Raw genomic sequence first — 13,031 nt, 5'->3', positions numbered from 1 at the left:
CTCTTCACAAGCATGTTAGGGCAAGGCCAGTCTCCTCTCTTTGCTTCTCTTGGATGAAGTAGTATCCCAAGTCTCTAAATTTCACCAGAACCATCCTGGCAGCTCCTGCACTGAGAAGCTCAAGGAGGGAAGACATGAAGAACAGGAAACATACCGACAGTGCTGAGCAATGAGAACTGGAATTGCCACTGATCAACAGCTATCACTGTAATCTCACTCCAGACCATGCCTGCTGCCATGGAAGAGTGTATCTAAACAGAGAAGTATCAGACAAGTTCAGTTGTTCCTGTGTGCATCCATAACGGTTGCCTTCTAAAAGCACGAGCATCACTCCAGCATTTGATCCTATCACAGACACAAAATTATGCTCTGTGTTGGCACCATGATTCAAAATCCATTTAGAACAAGCTCCTCTACTAAAAACCAGCCAGCTTCCTCCTCCAGTACTTCTATCAGTTTTACTCTGTCTACAGCATGCCCATGCTTCCGACAACTAGGCAGATAAACCAGCAAAAAAATCTCTTATCTGAGGCAGTTTTCACATATGTGAAATACGGTGATGAGGTAAAAGAAAACAAGAGGTTTATTATTTAAATACATTTTGAAATCTAGGGTGAACATTATTGCTTGCCTTGCCAGGTTTTAAAGAACAGCTCCCATGCATGAGCACACTGATGCACTGATGACATGAGCATACCACTCTCAGTAATGAGAGCATTTAACCTTAACGCAGCTAAGTGTTAACTATGGCTGGAACTTAAATCTCATCAATAATAACAGCTTCTAATTCTCATTCCCTATTCGGGGGAATGGCAAGATACAGAAAGATGGGAAGACCTTTATCTTTTTTTTTTTTTTTTTTTTTTTTTTGTCAGTGCTTCTCCCCCTGTAATAACAGCCCTGCTGCAGCACAGAGCTGTGGGAGCAATTCATTGATCTCACCAGTAGCAAGGCAAGTGTCCAAAGGGATTCTGCTTAAGTGGCAAATCAATCATAAACACAAAACTAAAGAAACTGTACAAGATAGGGTATAATTTTCTGTGTAGCTATGTTATATGGATAGATTCCAAGAAGACTGCTCTGAATTAGGATGCTTCTCCATTAATATATGCTCATAGTAAACTATATACCTTTCCTCCAGTGTTGAGAGCTGCTGCCTTCTGTAGACTTACACCAAGGTTAAAAGATACCCTGTGTATTTCAAGGCAAGATGTATGGCTATCTGCAGATCAAAGGTCTGTGACTGCCACGTATCAACTGGGGTCAATGCAACACTAATTTAAAAAGAGAAAGAAAAAATGGATGTGTGTATGTTCAAGACAATCAGATACCTTCAACACTCTTAAAGGACGAGAGCTAATGAACATGAAAGAATGATAGCACTTATTTAAAGAAGAAAAAGCAGGGCTACATGTTCATTTAATACTTAAGTGTGTAATCATGGTCTGAAGAACTAAAATATCATGTCACTGAAAGATGTTTTAATCACATTAACAAAATAAAGATAGCTTCTTCATCAGTAAGTTATGAATGATGGCACTCTGCGTATGAAGCTGCAACCCTGCCCACAGCACAGGGCTGGAAAGAGGTGATCTTTAAGGCCCCTTCCAACCCAAACAATTCTATGATTAACTATGATAATATCTCAAAGATGTACTCAAAATACAAAATCCTAAATAATGTATATCCTTGTTATATGTGCTACAATGTACACAATCTCAAAATTGAGTCTGAAAAAGCAGTGTAAGCAAGCAAAGATGACTTTCCCACAGTAAGACTGTCCAGAATAACTCAGCCATCTACTTCTTTGACGGACATCAAATGCAACTGACATCCCATTGAGATTCCCAGCCTGTGCCAGCATCTCCTCCAACTTTCTGCCTTGAACTGCAAAAAGCTCAGCCCATATTCTACCATAAATGCCATGCTGTAAAAATTAAGAGTAAAACCTTGGCACTTACACTTTGTCTTTCAATGTCTTTTGGATTTCAGTTCAAGTAATCTGAAGTTTGAGGCAATATTGCTATTTAAAAATTGCAGCTTCTGAATGATGGACACTTTTGTTAACCAGCAATCTTGAACATGATCACATGCAACTGGGCTTGCAATCCATTAAAATGATAGGTGTTAAATAATGAGCTGATTCTGTTGTTTCCCTAAAATACCAAATTCACAGGTTGCTGAAGATGTAAAACTGTGCCACAATCATTCACATGCAAACAGCATGAAAAGCAGATATTCCTGAGAACCTTCCAAGAACAGCCTTTCAAATCATCTAAGAATCAAAGGAATCCTGTAAAATCACAGAAACTTAAGGTTGGAAAGTCCACTAAGATCATCTAATCCATGGGTGTCCAACCTTCCAGCTTGTCTGGGATGTACAAAGTGAAGAGGAATTGTCTTGGGCGACATATACAAAAGTAATGTCTCCTATTTATTTCCATGGAAACTAAAACAGCTACAAAAAGCACAATAACACTACTAGATAGAGCAAATTCTCAGCTACAAAACACTACTTTTCCACACAATCACCACCACTGCTGTGCCTTTCCACCAGTGATGAGCAAGAGCCTGCATGCTGTACTCATACAAATCAGAACCAGTAGAGGTGACCCACTGCCACTGTTGCCACTGCTGAAATGCACCATCAGCATTCAGCAAGCACCAATGAATGTCAATGGGTGCCACTGTTTCTAGGAATTCAGTGCCAACTCTTTGCTTCATACGCACTTCCACATCAGACTCCATTCTATCAGACTGCCCCTCTGCTGCCATCTGTCACACAGAAACAGCATGGAATGGAATACTGGTGGGAAAGTTTGACCTCTGCTGCTCTACCCCCAATATCTGCCTCTGATGTTGTGGTCCTGCATAACAAAATAGGAAGCGCTACTTTCAGAGCAGCCCTCATAAAATACATAATATTGTTAATAGTAAGTAAAAAAAAAAAATCTTAATTTTTAATGTTTTAAGACAAATTCTGAAAAAAAGAGAGGAACAAAAGCATAAAAGGAGTGGGACATTTGCCCTTGTTTTTGTGAAACTAACACACCAGGCTGGTTCAATGACAGTGGCTGCAATTCTCAGTGAGCTCTCAGGTGTTCAGAGATTTTTAATGAAATTTTATTTTTAATGTGATTCATCCTTGATAACTGTTCACAAATGTGTGTACTGACATAAAGCAATCCCATGAATAAGGTGTGGTTGTGAAGCGAGATATCTTTCTCTCTGCTAAGATAGGGATTACGAAACTCTAGAAGAGAGACACGATCAGATTTTTGAGTAGAATATCTGACTGCAACTCTAGTATTTCATTTGAAAATTTGCAGGTAATGTATTTTTATCAAGTGAAAATGGTGTCACAAACATAAATTGATGATTTTTTTTGGTCAATCTTGAAACATATTCTCAAACTCCCTTATCAAACCAGAAAGCATAGCTGCACGTACTTGCTGTGACCCACAGGTTGGACAAGCCTGATCTAATCCAACTGCCAACATATCACCGTACCACTACACCATGTCACTCAGAGCAACATCTGCCCTTTTCATGTACCTAGGAACCTAAAAAGTCAGAAAAAAAAAAAAACAAAAAAAACAACCCAACTTAAATCTGCTCAAAATAATGCCTATTGAATAGCATTTTGTCAAGACTCTCCATATAGCAAATAAATTTTAAAAGAATCCAAATCTGAATTCTGCTTTGTATGGCAGAGAAACAATATCTTGCAAACAGCACATGCTGTACTCAGATTAACTGAGACACATCAGTGATGAAGCACTGGCTTTCTATGCAAACCAGCCAGCTACCTACAGCGCACTGAGTTTCAGTTCAGCAAATTCGCATTAGGAAAGACATTAGTTCTAGTTGCTCAGACTCTGAAATCATGAACATGTGTATAATTTCTAATAAACGTCTAAAGCAAATCCCTAGATAAATTAAGGACTTGAACCACCTTGTTCCCAGCCTCTGTTCTGCCACAGTTCACAGTGTGAAGTGCAGCGCAGAAGGTGAGAAAGTTCTTTGGGAAAAACCAAAGCTGTCTCTGTGCTTGTTACTCACAGGGAGTCAAGAAGCAGCAGCACAGCATGCATTTTTCTTGACATAGTTCCTTTAGATCTCTTCCTTGCAGCCTCAGCTCCCGGTCTCCCTAAAATTCCTGCACACCAGGGCACAGTACCCGAATTTGAGCTGCCATCAGGAGGCTGTGCTAACAGATTAGCTTTTGGCCAAGGTAACCAAGGTGTGCTGCATGCTTCTCTCTCCCACCCGGGTATTAACAGCCACCACGTCCAGCTGAATGAACATAGTAGTGAGTGGGGGGAAGAGGAGCACCTGCAACCTGAGCTATTTGCTCTCTTACCTGATCCACAGACTTTCACTCATGAGGGACAAACAAGCTAAAGCAAACTGAAGCTATCCGGTGCTGCAAAAGCAAACGTGAGTTTAACAACCACACGTATTTTTGAAGCTTCTCTTACGTTAGCTGAAACATACCTGGCACTTCCTTATATTCCAAGACCTCACCTGCCTTCAGAGCAATGCGCATCAGACTACCATTGTGAGGAAGAGGTGATACACCTTCTGTTCTCATAAACAAACCCCTTAGAAGCAAGCAGCAACTAAAAAAATAAATAATCAATTAATGTTCACAATGGAAAAGCAGAGGCATGTATATTTCTAGACAGAAACGTTATATTCCACCAGTTTTTCCCTTTTGTATTCAGAATTCAACCTGCCTGCCCTGAAAGATGGGATAAACTGGAAAGCAGTTGTACTAACACCAGATTACAAAAATGACATCATTTCCTGAGAGGAGCAGCACTTATTGAGTTTACATGGTTGCCTCGTTTGTTCTTGCTATAATGCTCTTCATAATTCAGACACTGATGGATTGAAACCATCCTCCCCTAGGCTCTCATGTGATGGTTGGACTAAATGATCTTAGTGGTCTTTTCCAACCTTAATGGTTCTATGACTCCTTGTGTTTGCTATGGGGAAGAAAGCACACTCCATTACCAGGGAGGGCACACAGTGGGCATCTAAGGCTTCCAGAAAAACAGAACAGAGCGATGGTCATGGCAAGCAGGTACAAGGGAAGACAGACAGAAGACAGACATTTTGAATGTATCTTTGAAATGCATTTCATCACCACCTCACTCCACAAGTACCAAAAGCCTGTACACAGTTTCACAGGGAAAAAAAAACAAAAACAAAACAAAACAAAAACCCAAATCCTTTTCTTCCTTAAACACCAAAGGAAGAAAGCTGGAGGTGCTGGGCAGAAGGAACCGTTGTGTCAGGAGACAGCACATTTCCCATGGCTGAGAAGAGCCAGCCAAGTACACCAGCACACCAGGCAAGCACGTAACGGAGCACAGCAATTCAGAAAGGCAGCACCCACAAAAGGTTCTATCAGAACCTTACAAAACCCAAAAGGTTCTATTTAGAACCTCAAGTCTTATACAAATGTGCTCCATTTAACTGTACTGTTTGGCTTTACCAAGTGTTATACAATTTATACACTGTATAAATTGTACTATAAAGAAACAAATGCAGGTGTTTGATTGTTTGGTTGTTCTTTTGTTTCTTTTACTTACAAGATCCTAACAGCGATAATTAGACCAAAGCTGAACAAAACACTGCTAAAAAAACAGCCACTGTGCTGGTCCAATCCACAAATTGGCAAAAAGAGCTGAAATGCATCTGCTGACCCTTCGGGGTTATCAGTATGGCAATACCAAGACGTGTGCTTTTGCACCTTGGGGATGTCAACAGCCCCAGACTTAACTTCTAATTTGAGATGGCTGTTCTTAAGGCATTTGGCATCTGTAGATATATGCCCCATTCGCTCTTCTACATGAAATCTATATTCTTCCTATTGATGAATACTGAAACTTCTCAGCCACGAGAGGAGAACTTCCTTGTCTCCAAAAAGCTCATTAACCTTTTGCTGCAAACACTTCCAGCCCAACCATGCACAGCCACATTTAGTCATTTCTACAAGGTCTCACTTTGATATTTCTGAAGTATTTCAGAAACTTCAGGATGATTTCTGAAATCTTAATTAAAATTGATCTCCTAAATACTGTTGTACCTTATAAGGTGCATTTATATCAGGATCAGGAAAATAACTCTCCCAGAATCCTCTTTATATGAGAAAATTAGTCTTTCCATTCATTTTCCCTACCTTCACTTGAAGGTCCAAAATTGGTAGCAAGTCTTTGGTTGGTTGCGTTGTTTTTCGTTTTTTTTTTAAATAAGCAACATTGTCAGAAGACATCCATATTTTCAAAAAGAGATCAGTAAGAATCCAGAAACCAACAAAGAACCCATGAAGGGACTGGTAAAATTTATCAGAAAATCCTTCACAACACCCATTTTAATTGTAAATTAATACCACTGAAAGAGTAACACACAAATGCAAGTGATCAAAGACATTTTCTTTAGCACACTAACAGTAGAAACCCAACAGCCAGCATACATAGCATGTTATGCTGTGAACCTGGTGCAACCAGACAAGCACGTTCAGAAAGCCACAGCTATGAGCACGGGAAAGGAAAAGTGCATTTTGCACCCAGGTTCAAAATCATAAATCAAAAGCCAATGGTAAGTGGAAATAATAGCTGAAAGATGTTGGTGTGGCACGCACCTTCAGTATCATCACGCAATTGCTCCACCACATCTGTCAAATCCTCCCAAGAGTCTTTGCAAACAGCAAAAAGAAAGGAAAAGAAAGAAAATGTCATGCAAGCCATGATCTAAAGGAAAGATTCAAAATCAAGGTACAAGGGAAGGATAACTGAAAGGGAGATTCACATAATACAAAACTCAGTTCATATTAGCAAGAAATTTGCAAGACAAAAGGGTTTGTTAGTCTGCACAAAGCAATACAGAGAAGCTTTTTTTTTTTTTCAGCTCGAGACAAATTAAGGCAGCCTTCAATAGAACTTGAAAAAACTTGCTTTTTTTTTTTTCATTAAGACAATCAATATTGTAATAAAACACATCCTAAAAGGAAAAGCAGGAAATACATTATTTTTTTAGAAGATCAAAGCACTCAACTTTTGGTATTTATGCAACATCAGCATTTGCTTCAGTTTTTTCCTACCCAGCTCCCAAAAGAACCCCCGAGATAAGAGAGAAATACAGCTACGCAGGAAAAGCAAGCATGGCAAGCTCTGCACATTTCAGGAAAATGACACCAAGAACTTTTTAAATAGGCTTTAGTGGGAACTCTTAACTCTGTTACAACAAATGAAAAATGGTGCAGAGGTGATCCAGCTCAGCCCACTCTCGGGTCACTGGTTTCATGTTGTCACTGCATCTTTGATTCACTGCAGACTTGATCAGAAAAAGCCCCTTTCTCCTCGCTGGGAGCCTGCAGGTGGCTGGCAGGCACGGGGAGGAGGCAGGTATCCTGGGAGAGGATCGGGCAGGACAGGGAGAACTTGTTTCAGCACTCCCACTAATTCCCTACTTTTGAACCTACAAACAAAGACAAACAAAGCCCCAGACATCCGAATCCTGCCTATTTTCAGCTCCCTACTTACATGCCTGCTCTCCTCAGCGCTAATCTGAAAACTGTTGAACGTCCAAACCACAAGAAAGGCTCTATTCCCCTTCACACACCGACCGTGCCGAAGTCCCGAGCAAAGTACACATCCTGTTAGGACCTCCTCCCTCCCACAGAAAACCTATCGCTAAGCCGCCTCCTGCCACGGGACTCGGTGCTAGCAAACAAGCAGTGCATTCACAGTCCCTACAGTTAAAGAAAAACACCGAAATACCACTGTGAGCAGTAGTTCAGCTGATGCCCAAAAGCCTCTTATGCTGCAATACTATTGACCAACCATCATCTTATCCTCAGAAACTGTTTTATTCAAAAAGATGATTTTCAGGAATCAGTTTTGTACCAGCTTTCTTCACGGTCCAGTAATTCCCTTCTGCCCCTATTTATAAGCATTACTGCAATAATGAGAACAGTAGAAGACAACCCTCCATTATGTCTTGTTAATTTGCCCACGTGAAACTGATCAACTGCTTTTCCTTCAGCAGGGATTTCTCCTTCTCTTGTTAGGAGCAAAGAAGGGGAGGATGAATGCAATCAGACCTCCTGACCCCTGCTTCCTACACACAGCTGGGAGTTCAGCTTGAGAAACTCCCTGCTATTGCAATAGCAAAGCACTGGTGATGCTCCCCCTGCCACTGGCTTCACTTTTGGTCTCTTATTATAGGTGTTAAAGCCTCCTGCAGTCTCAGGAAGCTTTCTGTAGCTCAGTGCAGTGGTGGATGGACATCTCTCTTGCACTTCTCCAAACTCCTTCTTTGGAATGCCACAGACCGGATCATATGGCCCATGGGTTACTTTCAGCCCTTTGCCTTTGCAAATACTTGTGTGAATCAAGAATTCCTTATCTGTGCAAACCCTGTGTAAGACATCTGTATAAACAAGTCCATAAAGCTAATATTTTCTAGCTATACTTCTAGTATTTCTAACATTAAATCAGGTCAAAAATCTAGGTGCACACGTGATCATTTATTTAATAGCACTTTCCACCAGATGTAAAGATCAAAATTAGATTCTGATCATCCCATAATCCCTACCTGACTGCTGAGATCAAACATCATTGGTGAATGCTCTCTTATCAAATATTGAGGGCTTTCTTCCTTAATCTCAGGCATAAATAGTGAAGAAAATCTCTGAACCGATGTATCTATGTATATATAACAATTAACTTGGAACGCTTGAAGAGCCAATTGCCAGGTATCAGTAGACCTTTCACATCTTTCTCACTGCTGATTTTGCAGCTTCAAACCCCTAAGTGTACCACATAGGCAACATCTAAGCCAAGCATTTAACACCTCTGCTCCTCTATGCCTCCATCTTTGCTCAACTCCACATCCAGCAGCCACCCAAGACTTCCACCTACAATGACAGCTGTGACAGATAGCGATGCTCACACATGGAACAGGTTTTTATTTCTCATCATCATAAGAAATACACAAACTAAATAAGGTCAGCAAATTCCAAGCAGTCCAATCCCCCCCCACCCACAGACATCAGGTCTGAGCTGAATGTTTCACAGAAAGGGGCAAGAAACCTCAAGTGACTGCCAGCTACAGCTGAAAGATGGCCTCCTCCTTCACACTAAAAGACTGAGGCTTTTACTTTTATTTAAGAAAACAATGAAACAAAAAATCTCAGTAAGCAATTCCCGTAAAGCTTACAAACAAATGTGCAGATCTGAGCAACCTCTGTAGCTGTAGGTGCTCCTGTTCACTGCCAGGGAGATGAACCAGATGGCCATTAAGGGTCCCTTACAACTCAAACCATTCTATGATTCTATGAAGTGTCCACTGCAGATTCAATTTTATTTGTTTTTTTGTTTATTTGTTTGTTTTTAATACTGGCAATAATCCCAGTATTAAAAAATCCCAATCCTCTTTCTAGTGAGAAATTCATCAATTTACACTGGCACTGAAGGACTATGGTATCTGCAAAGATTTAGAGGAAAAGAAACAGACTGAATTAGCATCTCCTTGCAAATTTGTTTTCATTTCCTCATGCATTTAACTGAGGCTTTGCATACATATATTTCACCTCTTCTTCTACTATGTACAGCTTTCTCCACTTGTCTAGAGTATTTAACAACAAAAAAAAAAACATAAGAAAAAAAGCAAAACCTCAACTTGATGGCTCCCATGCTCCTCCTCACAGTACATTTAAGATCAGTATAATACTTTTGGTATGATAGTGATAACACACCAGTGATAACATGGATACCAAGTTTAGACCCAAATGAAGTTGTCATGGAACTGTCACACTCCAACCAGATTCACTGGAAGAGCAGTAGTGGGGAACTGAGTATCACACTGCAGCAAATGCAAAGGCATTGAAGAAACTGAAGCACTTTAATGACAGATATATTAATATGAAAATCCTATCCATTATTTTAAGAATAATGCATTTTAAAGTTATTTTCTTAACCGCTGCAATGTCAGCAAAACAGAGATCTCAACTGGTTGGAAAACAAGAGCCAGTCCAGCAGCTGGGGCTGATACATCCAGCTTCACACTAGGGCAGGGAAGCCTTGATTTTATACTGCTATTAAAGAGAAAGAGTTCTTGATTATTATTAAGATTGAAATTATGAACCTAGCACAAGGTTGGGAGTAGAAGCCAACTAACACCATACCTCTCCGAAGCCCAGCCAGCTGTGCACCACAATGCAATGCTCCTACACCTTCTGGCAGCCCCCAGCACCATTAAGGAAAAGTTTAATTCCAAAGGTAACACCACTCCGCGACAAGTTGCCACACTACTAAGCAGTGTCACAAAAACACACTACATGCAAAAGCTGACTATGTGCAGGGGAAGCCAAGGATTCTCATGCTTGTGGGTAGAGCAGGATAAAAAAAGCATCAGATTCATTTTACAGTGCATCGTAACAGGTGTCTCAAGAGAAGGAAACTGCTTGAGTTCCCAAATATGCAGCAGAAGTATCTCTGCAGTATTTTAAATAGATCTAAACAAGTGAACACGTGCCCTTCAATAAATGCTCAGCTCACATAGACTATAGAACACTACTCATAGACCTGAGCCACACAAAAACTTACCTGTTTCCCCCAAACTGCCTATACAGAACATGTTCATTAAGAAATAATGTGCAATGAGCACTGCCAGCTTTAACTTTTCTGATCCATTAGCTTCTCCTTATAGATTAATTAATGACTCTGTATATCCGTACTCAGCTCTGGTGAGCCCACACCTTGAGTACTGTGTTCAGTTGTGGGCCCTCACTACAAGAAAGTCATTGAGACCTTGGAGTGTGTCCTGAGAAGGGCATCTTAAGACCATACTGGGATATCACCTACAAGCAAACTCCTGGGATTTGCAGTAAGCCTAACAAAAGAACTGCAAATTCCCCAACACACACTGCCTCCCAGTCTGTGTGTTCTGTTCACATCTGAAGTCACTGGACCACTGAATCAATAAGGCTGGAAAAGACCGCTAAGATCATCCAGTCCCAGTGCATCCTCTCCACACCCACTGACCACGTCCTTCAGTGCCACATCTCTGTGTTTCCTGAACACCTCCAGGGATGGTGACTCCACCACAACCTTGTGCCAGCACATCACCACTCTTCCAGATAAATTTGTCCTATATACCCAATTTAAGCCACTCCAGGCTCAGTGTAGGGCCATTTCCTCTCATTCTATCAATGCTACCCAGGAGAAGAGTCCAACCCCCAACTCACCGCAGCCTCTTTTCAGGCAGCTGCAGGGTCATAAGGTCTCCCCTGAGCCTCCTCTTCTCCAGTCTGAACAACCCCAGCTCCTTCAGCTGCTCCCCATAAGACTTGTGCTCCAAATCCCACAGCTTCACTGCCCTTCTCTGGACACATTCCAGGGCCTCGTTGACTTTTCTGTAGTGAGGGCCCACAACTGAACACAGTACTCAAGGTGTGGGCTCACCAGAGCTGAGTATGGATATACAGAGTCATTAATTAATATCTGTAAGGAGAAGCTAATGGATCAGAAAAGTAACAAGAAAAAAAAAAAAAAAAGACACCAATTTTGGGAAGTGAAAACAGAGTCTGATATACAAAGTATTTTGGCTGCTATGAGAAACCTGACCTGAATCCGCTAGTTTACGTACAGATGCTTACACAAAGCATTAACCGTGCTGAAGATTTACAAACAGCAGCTAGTTTTTTGGGGTCCCTATGTTCTGCTTACCAATAAAGAAAGAGGTTATTTTTAAGGTAGCCCACAGTGGCTGTTGTGATATAGGGAAGACATCAGCTAGAGGCCAAGAGCAGGAAAGACAGCCATATTGCATTCAGGCTGTCTCAGTGCACTTCTATCAAACCCTCTCTGTTCCTGCCTGGTTATCTGCCACAACTGACAAAAGCTCTGAGCAAAGCAGTGAGAACAGCTGACACATGGGAAATAAGACCTACAGAAGAGTTGATGAGTCGGTTACGGCCAAACAACATACTCAGAAATTGAGACAACACTGAACTAAATCTAACCAAACTGCAAAGAAAAGTGGCAAGCAACAAGGGGAGCTGTCTTGATCCTCTTCTCCCCCTCAGTACACAAACACACTTCTTTCACTTAAGCACCAATACCCAAAGCACTCTGAGGTCTTTTTCCTCCTCGGTGCCTCATCAACAAACCTCAGCACTTCTCAGATTCATTCAAAGGTCCTCTGAGCAGTAAGCAGAAATCTACAGCAACCCTAAGTACAACCAGAAGTTACGGACAGTTTCACTGCCAGTTATGCCTTATCATGCCCTAAAGGGAAGAAGCACCATCCATGCTGGTGGCCAGATGGATGTGAGTGGAAGAAATGCTGACACATGCGCTCATTAGAATGTAAATTATAGGATTATTTCTCTGATTTTAACTTTTAGTCCACTGCTTTAAACACTTGCTTGTTTTTTTCTGGGCCAAAGCATCCCACAAGGGAAAGTGGGAAGAATTTTCTCAGAAATAGGACAGATTGTATTCATGTCTTTTTGCCTTCCTTCTTTAAGACTAACATTCTCTTTCATTGAATGGACAAATAATAGTTTTACCACTGGAAGGAAAGCTACAGTCATATTATTGTTTTTATTTACATTGCACGATCCCCTTATTTATTGCCTTAGGAATGAGAAATAATACATTTAATAAGGAATAATTAAACTGGTCAATAAAGGTATGCACGGAGAGAGATAATAAGTAATTCTTTCCAATAGATTTGCAAATTAGGTAGCTCATGTAGTGTCAGCAACAAAAGGGACAACCCAAAGAGGGGTTCAGCAACCCTCTGCTGAAATAATATGTGATCCAAAACCACCAGAAATGGCCAGTGTACGTAGATCAGAATAAAATAATTAAAAAAAATGTACTACCTAAAAGTTGAGACAGATAGTCTGCATACACTAGAAACAAGAAGTCAATTCATTTCAGCCTGCAGTTTCTGTCTGAGCAAGCTATATCCAAAACTAGAAGGTTGAAAAATGGCTACCAAAACTGCTT

General features: G+C 40.8%; 1 protein-coding gene across 11 annotated transcripts in view; it reads right to left on the bottom strand.

Annotated features, from left to right (window-relative positions):
- The window catches only part of RUFY3 (RUN and FYVE domain containing 3), a 53,407-nt gene that overhangs the window by 27,712 nt on the left and 12,664 nt on the right, over positions 1 to 13,031 (bottom strand). The window contains exon 1 of one of the 11 annotated variants that reach the window (XM_019614586.3): positions 7,554 to 7,676. The exons of the other annotated variants lie outside the window; for them this stretch is intronic. The gene's annotated coding sequence lies outside the window, so the exon portion shown is untranslated. Of the gene's footprint in view, positions 1 to 7,553; positions 7,677 to 13,031 lie in introns of those variants that run through there. 11 annotated transcript variants of the gene reach the window in all.

The sequence above is a fragment of the Meleagris gallopavo genome, chromosome 4 (assembly GCF_905368555.1).
Source record: "Meleagris gallopavo chromosome 4, MGAL_WU_HG_1.1, whole genome shotgun sequence".
NCBI lineage: Eukaryota > Metazoa > Chordata > Aves > Galliformes > Phasianidae > Meleagris > Meleagris gallopavo.
Note: the sequence above shows the minus strand (reverse complement) of the source record. Positions and strands in the feature narration are given on the sequence as shown.